Below are 15,051 nucleotides of genomic sequence, written 5' to 3'. Positions count from 1 at the left end.
GCCATGGAAGTTGACAGGCTTTATAAACTTGGAGATTTTGTTGGCATGGAGCAGCTGCCCTTAGGTAAAAAGCTAGGAAGGGCTTCTATGCCTATGATTATTATATATATTTTTTTAATGTTCTGTGCTACTTTCTAACCAAAATTTGGTTTTCAGAACCATAGTGATGATGCAGTGTCATATCATTTCTACCTATTTAAACAAACATGTTCATATGTGTAGGTGTGTTTTCATCACGACTGACTTGCCTTGTTGTACAGCAGAAATCTGCACAACATTCCAAAGCAATTCCCTGCCCAAAAATAATTAAAAAACAAAAAATCTGAAAAGCAAAAAAATAAAAATATACAAGAAACTATAAGCAAAGGTTTGGGTATATTTGAAATGAACTTAAAACAACTGAGTTGGAAAAAACTAGTCAATTCCCCTCCAATCCCCTCACAAGATGAAAGGGAGTCTGTGTGTGTGTGTGTGTGTGTGTGAAACTCACTCAGTTGTGTCCAAATCTTCGACCCCATGAACTATACAGTCCATGGAATTCTCCAGGCCAGAGTACTGGAGTGGGTAGCCTTTCCCTTCTCCACAGGATCTTCCCAACCCACGGATGGAACCCAGGTCTCCCACGTTGCAGGAGGATTCTTTAGCAGCTGAACCACAAGGGAAGCCCGAAATGGAGTCCAGGTGATGTTAACCAACTTTCCTTTAAAACACATGTGGTAGAGCCAAAGCTGGAATCCTTATATTCAGTTTCTCCCTGACAGCACACTGACCAACGGGTTAGTGAAAGGACCATAAAGGTATTGCTTCTCCAAACCGGACATCATTTGCTAGGACCCCAGGAAAGTGAGTGTGGCAGTCACTTAGAAGAGATGACAGCAGCCACAGCAGGAGTCACAACGGGAATGTAGACAATTAGCCTGAAATGTTCACCAGTGCTTGAGAAGCAAAAGAACTAATGGGTCCAGCATTTGAAATAAGAAGAGAAAGTGTACTAGTGTTAAATACATAAACCTATTAATTTTATTAAATGTTTTAGCTGGGAATTCTATACTTACATAATTAAAATGTTCCAACTGAGAGATACAATACTCTACCTTATTACGACAATGAAACTAAAACCAAATACACGTATCAACAATGATGCTTTTTGACTAATGCACTCTAGGAGGAAAAAACAAGGTTTAAAAAAAAATCTTGTGTGTCTGATAAGCCATACAGCTGTTCTCTGGGACAGGGAGTTCTAAAATGAATAGAAAGGAGGAGGGTTGGGTGAGGGAGCAGGACTCTTTACACAAAGTAGCTGCAGAAATGCAGAAATCAGTTGAGGCTAAGCCACATACAACAAAGCTCAACCCCACATCCTCGTGGTAGAGGGAAATCCGAAGAAATCAATCACACTGTAATTTTAGAAAAGGAAACAGGGACAAAATGACATCATTAGGGGGGGAAAAAAACCTACAGATAAAAATAATCCACAAGATCTCTAAAAGCTTTTTAGAAAGAAACATTTTAAAGCCTGGATTAAATGTAAATCAAGGAAAGAAGGAAGAAAGGGTACAGAAAGAGGATAGGAAAAGTTATAGGGAAGGGGGGAGGGGGAAGAAAAAAAAAGTTGTAAAAGTTCTTTACTACCAACTAATAAAGTATATTAAAAGAGGAAAAAACAAAAAAAAAATGTACAAAATACAGATATAAAAAAAAACAAGGAAGGCTACAAAAGGCAATACTTCAAGTGCAACTTAGGAATTATAGGAGTACAAAAAAATGAACCTAAGGAAGAGTGTGCAAGAGTTTAGTTTAGAATGTAAGTCCTTTAAATGTTGCAGAGGGAAGGGAAGAAGAGGAGAGTTAACCCAAACCCCTGGCCACAGCAATGAGACACCACACTCAGGGAAACAAAGTAAAAGCCAGGAAACTAGATCTTTTGCCTCAGTCTGCCTCCTGGTCATTACTTGCTTCATATTTTAAATGTGCAATAGGATCAAAGGATGCTAGATAGGTGATTTTGAAAAAAAAAAAAAATTGAGAAGACAAATGTAGATGAGTCAGCCTTGCTGGATGGTGTCCATTTACAGATTCTAAAAGTAACTCAAAGGTGGGACCTTGAGATGGTAGATCAATGCAGATGGGCTTTTAAACTGCCACATTCTAGACCATTTGAGATTTGCCAGAGAGTTCCCCCAGGAGCCAGGTGAAACTCCCTCTCGTAATGAATTCAAATTCAGGTGAACAGCATCAAACAATTGGTGCTCTGTCCCCACTGGAGGAGGGAGAGGGGAGAGGAAAGGGCACCAGGACGCGGGAGATTGCTATACTACTGACTAGTATTTTATCTCCTCAAGTTACTGAGCCTTCTAAGGTCTCAGTTTTCTCATCCTTAAGAGGGGTATAATAATCCCTAACCAAATAAAAAGTAATGACTCAAGGAGGTAACATGACGATGACTGTTGAGTAACAGCTGCAACTATTATCCTTAAATTTTTCCCTATGTTACCAACCACTCGACTTGGTGTCTTGCATGCAGTTCTCACACTGCAGGTGGCCAATACTCTAAGCTTTTTTTCTTCTCTACAGGATATTTTTGGAGCCCAATGAAGTGAATGTATGTAAAAGCATTTCATAAAATGTAAAGTACTGTGATGTAAAGTACTGTGAGCTCACAGGTACTCATGAAGAGATCATGGGATCTATTAACAAGGATGTATCACTAAATAAGCAACCAAACATAAACTATGGAAGAAAACCAGCATGGTTTCTGAAACAACACTGGATTAATATGCTAGTCAGTTTCCTAAGTCTGCTAAAAACCACTAAGGTCACGAAGCAAGAACAAATTAATTGTGGATGGCATCATGTAATATCTCCCAAGTTTAAAAATAAAAGCACTCACCAAAAATTATATGCAATAGGGCACTGATGAATAAATTATGATATGGGACACTATGCAACCATTAATAAATATGTTGTAGGTGAAGATTTGATAATAGAGAAAAACACTGCATGACATGCTTTTAAAAGAGAAAAGTAAATTACAAAGTATATGTAAACCATGATCTTAATTTTATAACTCATGCCTGGGGGTGGGAGTCAGTCTGGAATGATACACAACCAAAAAAATTTAATATAGATTTCTCTAGTACTGTATATATATTTACTTGTCCATTTTTTCCAATGCTTTTCTTTTTTCTCATTTTTATACAATGAACACATTGATTTATACTGAGAAGCTTTTTAAAATACAAATGATTCTTTAAACCCTATCAGGAAAAACCGTAGCTCCACTCACTCTAAGAATAAAAAAAAAAAAGCAAGCTTTGCTTTGGAATGCAATGGGAAGCACTTCCAAGTTCCTTCAGTGTTGCCAAGGTTTATTTAACAATATTTTCTCACCATATATTATACAAGAACAGAACTAAACAGATGGTCTACATCGGAAACCCAGCAATCTAGGAAAAGCTATCCTCACTACCTACTCATCATATATTTCATACTATACATTATACACACAACTCCTTATTGCCTCATTAATAACATACTACAGGACACACACATCTGTGTGTATGTATGCATTTGTCTTCAGAAGACAACATGATGGAGATATTCACATTCATGATATGAACCGATCTAAAAATTTTTCTTGCCTCACAGATTTGTAGATTTTTATACAGAAAAACTAAGCTTGTAATTTGCAGTAAACAAAGGCAAGGCTTGCATTTGACTCAGTATTATGTATGCAAATGGCATCTTGGCATCAAATTAGTCTTCCAGAAGCAACATTTCCTTTATGTCACTTCCTTCCTGAACCAATCAATGGCCCTTTATTTCTTTCAGGATCAAGTACAAATGGCTAAGCCTGGCATCCAAGCTTCACACCGAGTCTCCAGGCTTCTTTGTCAATATTTTCCAACATCAACCCTTAACTCTAAGGGCTACGGTCTATACTACAACCCAAACACTGCACATCCTTTCTCTGTTCTTTGTTTGCGTTATTTTCCCCAATGGAAGTATCCTTCACCTTTTTCCTCCCATACAGAAATCTCCCTAGTCTTTAGTATCAGAGTTAAGGCCATGTCCACAATATATTCTCCTCCTCTGTTTTCCCTAACTTATTTTCTGAACCAATCTGTTTTTTACAGCTTATCACACTTTGTCTATTACTCTTCAGGAAATTATTTCTTAAGAACACAATACTAGACTTCCAATAAATAGTGAATTAAGCCCAAATGTCCAGTCGTCTAATGTTGTATAGAAAAGTGGCATAAAATGTAACAAAAAAGAGCTAATGTTATGATTTTAGTGATTTAATTGGAAATAAATGATACTACTGCCAATTGCTAAAGGGTTTGGTTCTTTATTAATCTGGCCATAAAATTAGGTCATCAAGACCCTCTCCTTGAAAAGACTTTGCTGAGATTTTTTTTTCTGAATATACCTAGATGTAATAAAACTGCATTTTTTAAATACGATATTTAATTCAGTCATTTTGCTAATTAAGACTAGACTTCTCCCCAATCAGAATAAAATCAGTCATCTAATTTTTTGAGCTCAAAGAGACCTTAGAGATTATCTCCAGAATCAGAGAGTAACTTGCCCAAGGCCACATAGATGCCTAGTAAAAAACGGTTTTTTAAATTCTATAAGTCATTCCCATTGATACCACTATTTAGGGTAACACAGTGTAAGGAAAAGGACCTGAATTCGAAACAGAAGCCCACGCTTCTAAGACAAGCCCAGTTTTACTCACTTGAAGCTTCATTCCTGAGCTGTCAAGCAGAAACAATAGCATATGACCTCATAAGGTTATTAGCAATAGGTAGGAACAGGTGAGAAGGAAATGGCAACCCACTCCAGTGTTCTTGCCTGGAGAATCCCAGGGACGGGGGAGCCTGGTGGGCTGCTGTCTATGGGGTCGTGCAGAGTTGGACACGACTGAAGCGACTTAGCTGCAGCAGGAACAGGTGAGAAGTAATATATAATCATGAAGACTGTAAAAGGTCAACTTTGTGTTTCTCTCCTAAACTGCAGTGGTTGTTTACGTATACACGTGTGCGCCTGAGAACCACACTCAACCAAGCCCTAAGGATTCTGCCCTTGAACCTTTCATCAATGCATTCACTCTTTCCAGTGCCACAACCTTAGCCCAAACTACCAAGATCCCTATTCTTACCAAATCAAAGCCTCTGACCTGGCTTCTCACCACCACTTTTCCTTTTCCTATACTGCAGCCAGAGTCCTCTTTCAAAAACTCACACCTTCTGTGACACTGCCCTTCTTTAAAACTCTTCAAAACCTCCTCTCACAATTTTGCCCCGTAAGACTAAATCATACCTATTTACAAAGCTTCTCAAGGCCCTGCAGCCTTAGGCTTAGTTCACCAATAAGGTTACCTTGCCATTTTCCTCTTTGATCTGTGCACCCTCCTCCTCCTCCTCCTGAAAAATGCTGGTCTCCTTTGGACCTCTAACATTAGCAATACTCCTCTTTGCTGGAAAAGCTCTCTCCCCACATAGCTAACTCCGAGTCACCATTCAAATCCAACTACATGTGAATTCCTCAAGAAAAGCCAGTCCTAGCTTCCAAGACTAAGCTAAGTCTCCCTAAAATACATCCTCATGATACCCTAAATTCTCCTTCATTATGTATTTATTACAATGGTAATTAATGTATCTTTTAAGTGCCTGTCTCCTTTGCTATAAGGTTTATAAGAATGTTTACTTAGGCTTACTAAAGATTAATGGAAGAAAGGAAGGCAGGGGGGATAAAGGAAAGGAGGAATTTACTTGTTTCTTGCATATCCACCCACATTCTGATTACACTATGCCTTGTATATACCCCAATTAGCTGACATGACTATTATTCTTCATGCTGCACACATGATACAAACAAAAATAACTTTAAACAGCATGCCCACTCTTCTCCTTCCTCCTCAGCTCAAACCACATTATTGCCTAATGGGAAAGATAGGAAATTAAAATTTCAGTAACAAAACCATAGTAGTTACTAGGAGCAGTTTCAAGCTTGCATCTGATATGCCAGCAGCAGGTTGGGCCAGGTCAGTGGGATTAGTCTTATCACTGATACATGAGACAAAAATCAGTTTCTCCCCACTGCTATTCAAAAAGAGGTCCCCAGTGGTGGAAAGCAGACCTGATCGCAGGCTGCATGGACCAGACTGACCCAATCGGAATCCCCCTGAGAATTTGTTAGGACCAGTGAATCTGGTTTTCCTCCCAACATCTTGCTGCTCTGTCCTCAAGAGACAGAGGTACGTATCCCCTCTCCGGGGAGTAAGATACAATTTCTGGGGCTGGGGATTTGAAGGAAGAGATGATGAGGGTGGGGTTGGCAGTCGGGGGGAGGTGGGAGTAAGCCTCTCTTCCCGCCCACCCCAGGGAGTACAAAATTGCCTTCTCCAGGAGAAAAAAGAAGGCAGGTTCCTGGAAACAGAGTTTGAAAGACATTTATATAAATTCTTGCTTCCTCATAAAACACTTAGCATTCACTCAATTTAAAAACAAAATTGTATCATTGGTTTAAATGTACCTAATTCTGCACTTAAGGCTATAAAAACCACTCTATAAATGACACCTATAGAGAATCCATTTATATCACTGTTATTTTAATGGAAGACAAATACTAATTATGCATGTCAACAATACCAGAATACGTCCCTGCATAACTTCCTTTTTGTTTTACGCCTGACTTTCTCCATAGTGAATAAGATAGGAGGAACATAAAAGAAGAGAAGGGATGGAGGTTATTTGAGCAGGAGAGTTCTGGTCTGCTGACACCCTCAGCAAGATTCATTAATCTTGGAGATTCTCACTCTCATTTACTAAACAACAGTGATTCACACAGAGTTACACAGCCACAGTAGCAAAGTTAATTGGAATCTAGATCCCCTAACATTTCTTCCCTCCTTCAGCAATTCCTCAGTACTGCAAGCTAAAATATTAAGTGAGGCTGTTGTAGGCTTGGGAAGAAAGGAAACAAACAAAAGGTGGCTAGCATGGAATTAAAAATGGACACATCTTTTCTTTACATTTTAGTTTTGCTCTGCTTTGTTTCTTGGCTTAAGCCCTTTGAGCAAAGGGTTGTGCAGCCCCATATCAATACTGGTATCTCCCCTTCGCATTAGATTAGCACTGGGAGCTCAATATGGCTCTCACCCAAGTCCAGAGAAATAAAGGATGGAGGCCGGCAGAGAGATAGCTATGAACACTGGCAAATTCTATTCAGTCAGTGGCAAGCAGCCAGATAATCCCTTTTAATTTAACTCTTTATCTTCTCCGGCAGAAACAAACACTGCATCTGCTTGAAGCATCATAACTTTCAAAGCATGCAAATGACAGCAGACAGGCACCATCATCCCAATCCAGTAAATGAGAAAACGGACTTACATGAGATTTTGGTCTACGTTTCATCAGGAAATTATTAATAGATTTGAAATCAGTACCTACAGTTTATTATGTATATCCCAAGTGTTCCCACTTGACCCCCTTCCCTACTTAGTGTCCAGACTAGGTCTACTTATGTTGCAGCACTGATATTTTTAAATATCAAAGAATGATACAGAACATAAGTAAATTTTGGTTGGCAGAGGGGCAATGGTATGAAGGAGAGGATCATGCAACGAAAATTATTTCAAGTAATTCTGCTGTATCAGGCAGTGTAGAAAGCACTATAGTGAAGACAATGTCGTATGTAGGAAAATAGAAAATCTTCACAGTACAAATACTGTTACGTACTAGAAGACAGGGTTGGCTTCAGGATCTGACCAAAATTGTGGAAAATAATTTACTATCTTCTGGGGTTGGCCTGTAGACAGTTATCAACTGGAATAAGAAATCCTAAAGGCCTTCTGGTCAATTGCTTTACTTCTAGAGTGCACTATACCTCTCTAGATTGAGCAGCTACTTATAAAGAACTCCCACAAAAAGATAGGATATACATTTTCAGCAATCATCATGGTAATTTGAATGGGGTGAGGGATGGGGGAGTGGAGGATAGGATTGCATCACAATACAAACTGAAGGCTTGTAAAGAACTCTGTTCAACCACCTATGAAAGTCAGAGAAGAGGAATGACACTCAGAGGGTAAAGGCTCCTCAGAATGCTCCTGTTAGTGTTGTTTTTAAATACGTGATGTCAGATACTTCCCTAGAATGCAAGTGTTTTAGAAAAAAGGAATGGTTTCTCCCGTCTCTCCAGCAAAGGGACCTCACTGTAGTCCATGGTCACTGAAACTGTACTTTCAGATGGCGGCCGTGAGGAAGAGCAGGGCAACATTCCTGCTTTGCAGAAAACCAGAATTTATGGATGGTGCCTTAACTCTTCTTAGGTTACTTGGGTAAAATTATAAACTTTATATTTTCACTTTTTAATTACTTACTACCACCTAATACTAACGTAACCTGCAACTTGGACTCAACCAAAAAAGTCATCTCCTGAAGGGTCCTGTTTTCTTGTCAGGGGGAGGGATCAAATCCCACTGGAGAGGTTTCACCCCACATCTGCACTGAACTGTTGGCAGGGGAAGAGGTGGCACGGGTCCCTGTGAGTGATCTAGGCTCTTCAAAGATGTTCTCTAAAGGGGGTCTCCCAACAGTGGGCCCGAGCACTCAGGTCCTCACTGAGCAGCTGCTACAGGGCTCCCCTCAAGGGCTGGAATGCTGCCTCTAATGCAGAGTAACGACGCTCTTCTCATCTCTTGGCCACTGAGCAGCCCAAATCTGCTGCAGGCAGAGGCCAAGGCGACCTTCATGCCCAAATGAGCCAGAAATGGAGGTGGGGTGGGCCACGTGGGGTTCATCTCTTCTGCAATCCCCAAAGGGCACACAGCTCCTGCCATCCCAGATGCCAAAGGGAGCAAACAGAGCCAACCTCAGTGGAAAGCAGAGGCTGCTCTCTGGCTCTGGAGCACGAGAAAGGAAGGAGAGACGCCAGATGACAAGGCGACCCAGCCAGAGCTGAGCCAACGGCACCAGAGCCTCAGACCACCCGGCACGAAATGGAGAGTTCTGAGCAGTTTCTGTCATTGTTTGCCTGCTAGCTTCCCTTTACCTTTAACACATTCAATTGGACCCTTTTTTCTTTGCTTGCTCAGGGTTACAAGTAAACATGACAACAGTGAAATGATGAACTGGGTACTTCTGAGAACCGTATATCTTTATCAACAGAGTTGTTATTATATAAAATACATTTATCGGATACATCAAGGATAAAACCCAGTTGGGACTCTAATTATATAACCTCTGTCACCATTTCTTCATTCCTTAAGAGTTAAAAGTTGTTCCTATCACTATCACAGAGATGTGGCATGAATGAAAATAAGCAACTATGGAAAAGTACTCTAGGATATTTGAAGAAAAAGCCTAAGATAAACTACAGGGTTTTTTTTTTAATCCTGTATAAATATATCTTGACTAACATATATTGTATCATCTATTTCAAACAATGTTCATGATTCTTACATCACCTAGAAACAGATTACTGAGAACATGAGAACACACCAGTGTATGTCTGACTTGCCCATGACCACAGAGTCATGACTTAGACTGCACCAATTCTGTCTTACAAGGCCTACCCGAGTTATTAAAAAAAAAAAAAAAATCCATCCACACAGCCCCAAATATTTGGATTCAACACTTTTAATAGCCTAATTTTTAAAATGGACACCAATAACATCTGGAGATCCATGAACAAATCTATGAATGACAACTGTGCTGCAGTCTATGGGACTGATTCAAAAGGGCCACACACTGACATGGACTATGGTATTAGTGTGTGTGTGTGTACAGGAGAGTGGAGCATGTTGTGAGGCAGCCAGTCCCAGACTTGCCATAATCATGGCAGAAGGAAAGAGCATGTGGCAACTGCTTGTAGATGACCCCCATATCTCCTAGCCTCCTCTGGCCATACTGTCATCTCCTCCTACCCCATTACTCAAAGTCACTATAGCTTGCTCTCTGCCAATTATCAGGGGACCCCAAAGCTAGACAACTGGGACCAATTCCCATAATTTCACTAAACTGGACTGAGCAAACCCTTGAAAATCTTCTTTGGAAAGAACAATATTCTCTAGGAAGAAAAAACTAGATACTTTGCCCAGATAATACCAGATACTCTATTTCAAAGAGTTGCCATGATAGTTAACTTTGGTATTTCTGAAGAAGATTGCAGGGTTTTTTTTTTTTTTTTTTTCTTAAGTGGAAGATCTTCTGAAATATAATTATCTGGCTTGGTTCTCCATTAGACACTCCTAGGCCCTTAGAAATGCCCTGAAACATCAGCACTCTGATCTGCCCTTCACTCGACTGACCCCAAGACTGAGTAATGAATATTCTACAGTTTTATTCAAACTTAAGAGAAGTGTGTATTAGTGACTTCATTCTTAGCATTTTATCAGAAGAGCTAAGTTCCTAGAGTTAAATGGAATAGGAAGGAAAGGGATTAACCTCTGCTGCTGGCATAGTACAGTCATGATGCTAATGTTTCTATATGAAAAAGCTGAATTGCAGCAGTATCTGAAATTACAGAGAAAGTACTGAGAGCTCTAGAGGGAAAAAAATGCAAAAGAATAAAATATTAAAAGCCAAAGCTAGTTCGGGATTCTATTTTTCATGCAGGCATGTTCAGTAGAGGAATTATGTATTACAGGACCTCACAATTTAGATAGTAGAGAAATGGGTCACTGAGTTCTAAGATGAGGAAGTTTTTAGGACCTGTAACTTGTAATTGTGTTGTGGGTGAGTTTCAGCTGCTCCCCTAAGCTTATTTCAAAAACGTAACTTCAACACAGTATTTATTCACTTGAAATGTTTCAATTAGTGAACAGCCAGGGAGTCTCTTCTCTTTTCATTTGGCAAGAGTGTTCTATAGTGACACAAAATATCCCCCAGCAATGAAAAATGAAACCCACAAATGTAGCACTGGCAACCAGCTGTCAAAAGAAAATCAGGAGTAGGATTGCCAGTCTGGTAATTTCACGTCAATGTGCTCATAAGAGAGACTGTGCATGTATGAGAGTGTGAGTGTGTGTGCACATGTGTGTGTAAATGAATAGACTTAAGTGTGCAGCAGCATGAGAAACGCAAGCGGGTGCAGGTCCTAATGATGGCAGAATGCCCCAAACATGAAGCCGTAGTAGAACCGTCAGTGGTAGAGCAATATAGCACAGACTCTCTGTGGCTAATGGTGCAAGGCTTCTCTCATGGGTGGCATAGTGTGAGACAGGTAAATTAAAAATATATTTTTATGTTAAAATTATTTCGTGTTCAACATGGGATGGCAGCTTGTAAATGAAATGCACTGTGTATGTGTTTTCATTTTTAACCTTCATGAATTCATTTCACAGCCTCCCAAAACGGAGACCGAAAAACCTCTTCAAAGTAAACATCCAACACTAGCTATTTAGTCCTCCAACCAAGAAACGTATTGACCATTTCGAGTCAGTACAGCTATTAACCCATGAATTCATTCTCTTTCTCGCCCTCCCCCCCTCACCCCCTTCTCCCCTCCACCCGATTCCCTCCCCCACGGTGGAGTCGAATCTGCAGGGGTTATTTTGCACGGAGGTGCAAGTACCCGGTGCCAAATGCATACCCAGCCTCCTCCTAAACTTAATGCCAATTCCCTCCTGAAAAGAGGAGGAATGCAGTGGTATCAGCACCGGGGACGTGGGGACAGCGAACACCGCGGTGGCTCTTGAAGAGTTTACAGAGGAACAACCCCAGCTCCGCCGCCGCCACTCGCAGCAGCCCCTACCCCCACCAACACACACACACACAAGCACACGCACGCACACACACACACAGCGGTTCCAGATCTCCCCATCAGCAGGGCTAATGCAGCAAGTCTGTCCGCACGCTCCTGCACGAGGGCAGAGAGCGCACCGCAGGACTTGTAAATAAACCTCGTTCCGTCCACATTCCGAGCGCTCCTTATTCCACTGACCCCCTACCCACTCCCGAGCCCGGCGGCGTGAAGGAGGGGGTGCGAGGGGCCGGGGACACCCCTTCTCCTTACCTTGCAGCGAGAAGAGGGACAGGAAGAAGCCCAGCACCCAGACGCTGTGCAGCCAGTAGGTCCTCATGTCTCCGCCGCGGTCCAAGCGATGCTCCCCGCGCGCTCCGGCTCTGCCTCTTCGCTCGCGCTCTAGAAATAACGCGCCGCTCGTTCCCTCGGTTTCCCCCTGGGTTCTCCCGGCTCTGGCAACCCGGACAGAGCAGGCTCCTGCCGCACGACGGCCGGACCCAGAATGGCTTCGCTCTCCTCCGCAAGAGCGCGAGCCCGCGGCCGGACGGACGCTCGGAGCTGTGTGTAGTGTAAACACAGCGAGCACCCTTCTCCCTCACGCGCTCCGCTCTCCTCCTCCTTACCCTCCTCTCCCTCACTCCCCTGCAGCTCCAACTAAATGCGACTGTACTTAAACAAGCAGCGTCTTATAGGACCGCGAACCGAGCCGAAAGGGCCCCGTTACTGCCATCTAGTGCGCACATCCCGGCATCGCTGCAGCTCCGCGTTGGCTCGTGTGTGTGCGCGCGAGGTCCATCCAAGCCGCCAGTGCCCCTTAGCTTTAGGTATCACAGGTGAAAGTCCTGCTGTCCTGGGTCCTTGATTTGACCTTGTTATCCCATAAGTCCTGAGTATCTCTTTTTCACGAGGAGACTCTTGGCACTTACAGTCTACATTTCTTCACTATCCAGTTGCTCCTTCTCCATCTCTCTGAAATCCGCCCCCCCAGTCCCCAACCATCCAATGGAAATGCTTCTTAGATGTCACCATGACCTCCACCTCAGAAGTCTAATCGTTGTTTGAAGATTTGTCCCACATGACTTCTACGTGGCATTTCACAGTGTTAGCCATTCCTTTTTATTTGACTCCGAAGTCAAAACAGTTCTCCTGGTGTCTCTGACCTTCATTCTAAGAGCCCCTTGGGTCCTCCGCTCTTCTTTGTTTAGATTTTCTCTTATAGTTTTTTTTGGTTTCTTTCCTAAATTTATTTGGAAATCAAACACATCTCTGCTGGTTACTCCAATATGGAGGACCTCATCTCTGAACTCCTAGCTCTCAAATCAGACTTCCTAGCTGTGGGTAGATACCAAGCATTTCCAACCGGACGTTCCCCAGGCCTCTTCCAAATGAAGTGAGGGGTTAGATGGGCTCTTATTAATGAGCTCTGACTGGTGGTCAGGTGAATGCGATTTCAGTTCTGACATTTTGGCTTCCATTTGTTGGGAACCTTAACCCAGTCATTTAATTCCTGAACTTCATTTTACTCATCAGTAAAATAGGAGAACTGAATTACATGATCATGATGCCTTTGTCCCCTTCCAACTCTGTAACGTCTATGTCAGTGTTCTCAACTTTGGCACTATTAACATGTCATACCAGGTAATATTTGCTGTAAGAGTCTCTCTTGTGCATTTTAGGATGTTTAGCAGCATCCCTGGCTTCTACCCCCTAGGTGACAGTAGCACCTTCGCTGTCACATAAACCAACACTGTCTGCAGGCATTGCTGAATGCTACTAGGGAGCAAAACCGCCCCCAACTGCTTGCCTCTGAGCTCTATCTACTGCCGTTTTGCTTCAGTAATGGTTCCCTGTTTCCAACTTTTTTTTTTTTTTTTTTTCTGTGAGAAGGATCACTCAATTCCACAGACTCATCTCTTTAGAAGTATCTTTCATGCCTCCCTTCTCCAGTTTTAGCTGGTCATCAATCTCACCAACACAAACACGTCAAAGATGTCTCTATCTTTTATGAGCTCCACTTCACCATTTCATGATAGAGACAACATGGATTGCGTGCATTGCACTTTATAAAATATCACAGGAATGTTAAGTGACTTTTGCCATGGCACACAATGGGCCATAACAACAAGGTCAGCAGAGCTGAGGTAGGCCTCCTGGTTTCACGGCTGTTCTAAGCCACCCCTATAGTGTAGTGTTTTTTGTTTTTTAATCTCCACATGCCTACATACCTAGAAGGGCCTCTCAGTTGATCCACTTCTTCCATCTTCCATGCTCTAATCTAGTTTATACATTACTACAGGTCAACCACCTTTAACACTTTCTTTAAGACGCTTATCTGTTTATGAGTTACAGCAGCTCTCTATGGTCTTCTGGGTACAGATAAGAACCACCTGAAGGCTTTTAAAACCTACTGATGCATGACCCCACCCCAGACCAATTGAATTGGGTTTTTTTTTTTAAAGATCCCAGGTGATTCCAATGTGTAGGGAGGCCTGAAAAACACCAATCTACCAGACTGAATTCAGATTTCCCATTTTATACTTCAATGTCCTTTGAAACTCACATCTTACCTTTAATAATTTGTGTTCTCTTCAGCTTCCCTGGTGGCTCAGAGGTTAAAGCATCTGCCTCCAATGCGGGAGACCTGGTGTTCGATCCCTGGGTCGGAAAGATCCCCTGGGGAAGGAAATGGCAATCCACTCCAGTGAAGATCCCCTGGGGAAGGAAATGGCAATCCACTCCAGTGAAGATCCCCTGGTGAAGGAAATGGCAACCCACTCCAGTATTCTTGCCTGGAGAATCCCAAGGACAAAGGAGCCTGGTAGGCTACAGTCCACAGCGTCGCAGAGTCAGACATGACTGAGCAACTTCACTTTCTTTCTTTCTTTCACTTTTTCTCTAACCACAATGGAGGTCCTCTCTTCCAGACCACCCATCTTCTTTTAGTCTCTGTACTTCCTTCCTGCGCTGCTTGTTTGTCCTGCCAAGATGGACTACTCTTAGAAGGCACTCTGCACAGTGGCTGCAGCAAGGACTTTGGAGCTAGAACTAGGTGATTCAGGTTCTTCCTAGCCTCTAACAAGCTGTGAGGCCTTGAATAAGTCTCCAAGGGCTATTGTGAGTATGATTCATGATGTAATCAATAATGTCTAGCAGTATTATTTTTCAAGAATCAACCTATATTTCTTCAATGTCAGTATATATCTTAATAAAGTTTCTCAAAATATCTGTGAACTCTGATGCAACAGAATTACTTAGTGCACATGCAAAAATCCAGATTACTAAGTATCTAAGAAC

At 42.0% G+C, this 15,051-nt stretch overlaps 1 long non-coding RNA gene across 6 annotated transcripts in view; it reads right to left on the bottom strand.

Annotated features, from left to right (window-relative positions):
• Window positions 1-13,976, bottom strand: part of LOC147379953 (uncharacterized) — a 759,110-nt gene extending 745,134 nt beyond the window's left edge. For all 6 annotated transcript variants that reach the window (XR_015134360.1, XR_015134363.1, XR_015134362.1 and 3 more), the window contains exon 1: window positions 12,028-13,976. This is a non-coding gene — a long non-coding RNA (uncharacterized LOC147379953). The remainder of the gene's footprint in view (window positions 1-12,027) is intronic.
• Window positions 13,977-15,051: the final 1,075 nt, after the last annotated feature.

This window comes from Bos grunniens, chromosome 1, assembly GCF_055505025.1.
Source record: "Bos grunniens cultivar Pamir isolate PY7600 chromosome 1, Bosgru_T2T1.0, whole genome shotgun sequence".
Taxonomy (NCBI): Eukaryota; Metazoa; Chordata; class Mammalia; order Artiodactyla; family Bovidae; genus Bos; species Bos grunniens.
The sequence above is the reverse complement of the archived record's forward strand: the minus strand, read 5'-3'. Positions and strand labels throughout refer to the sequence as shown.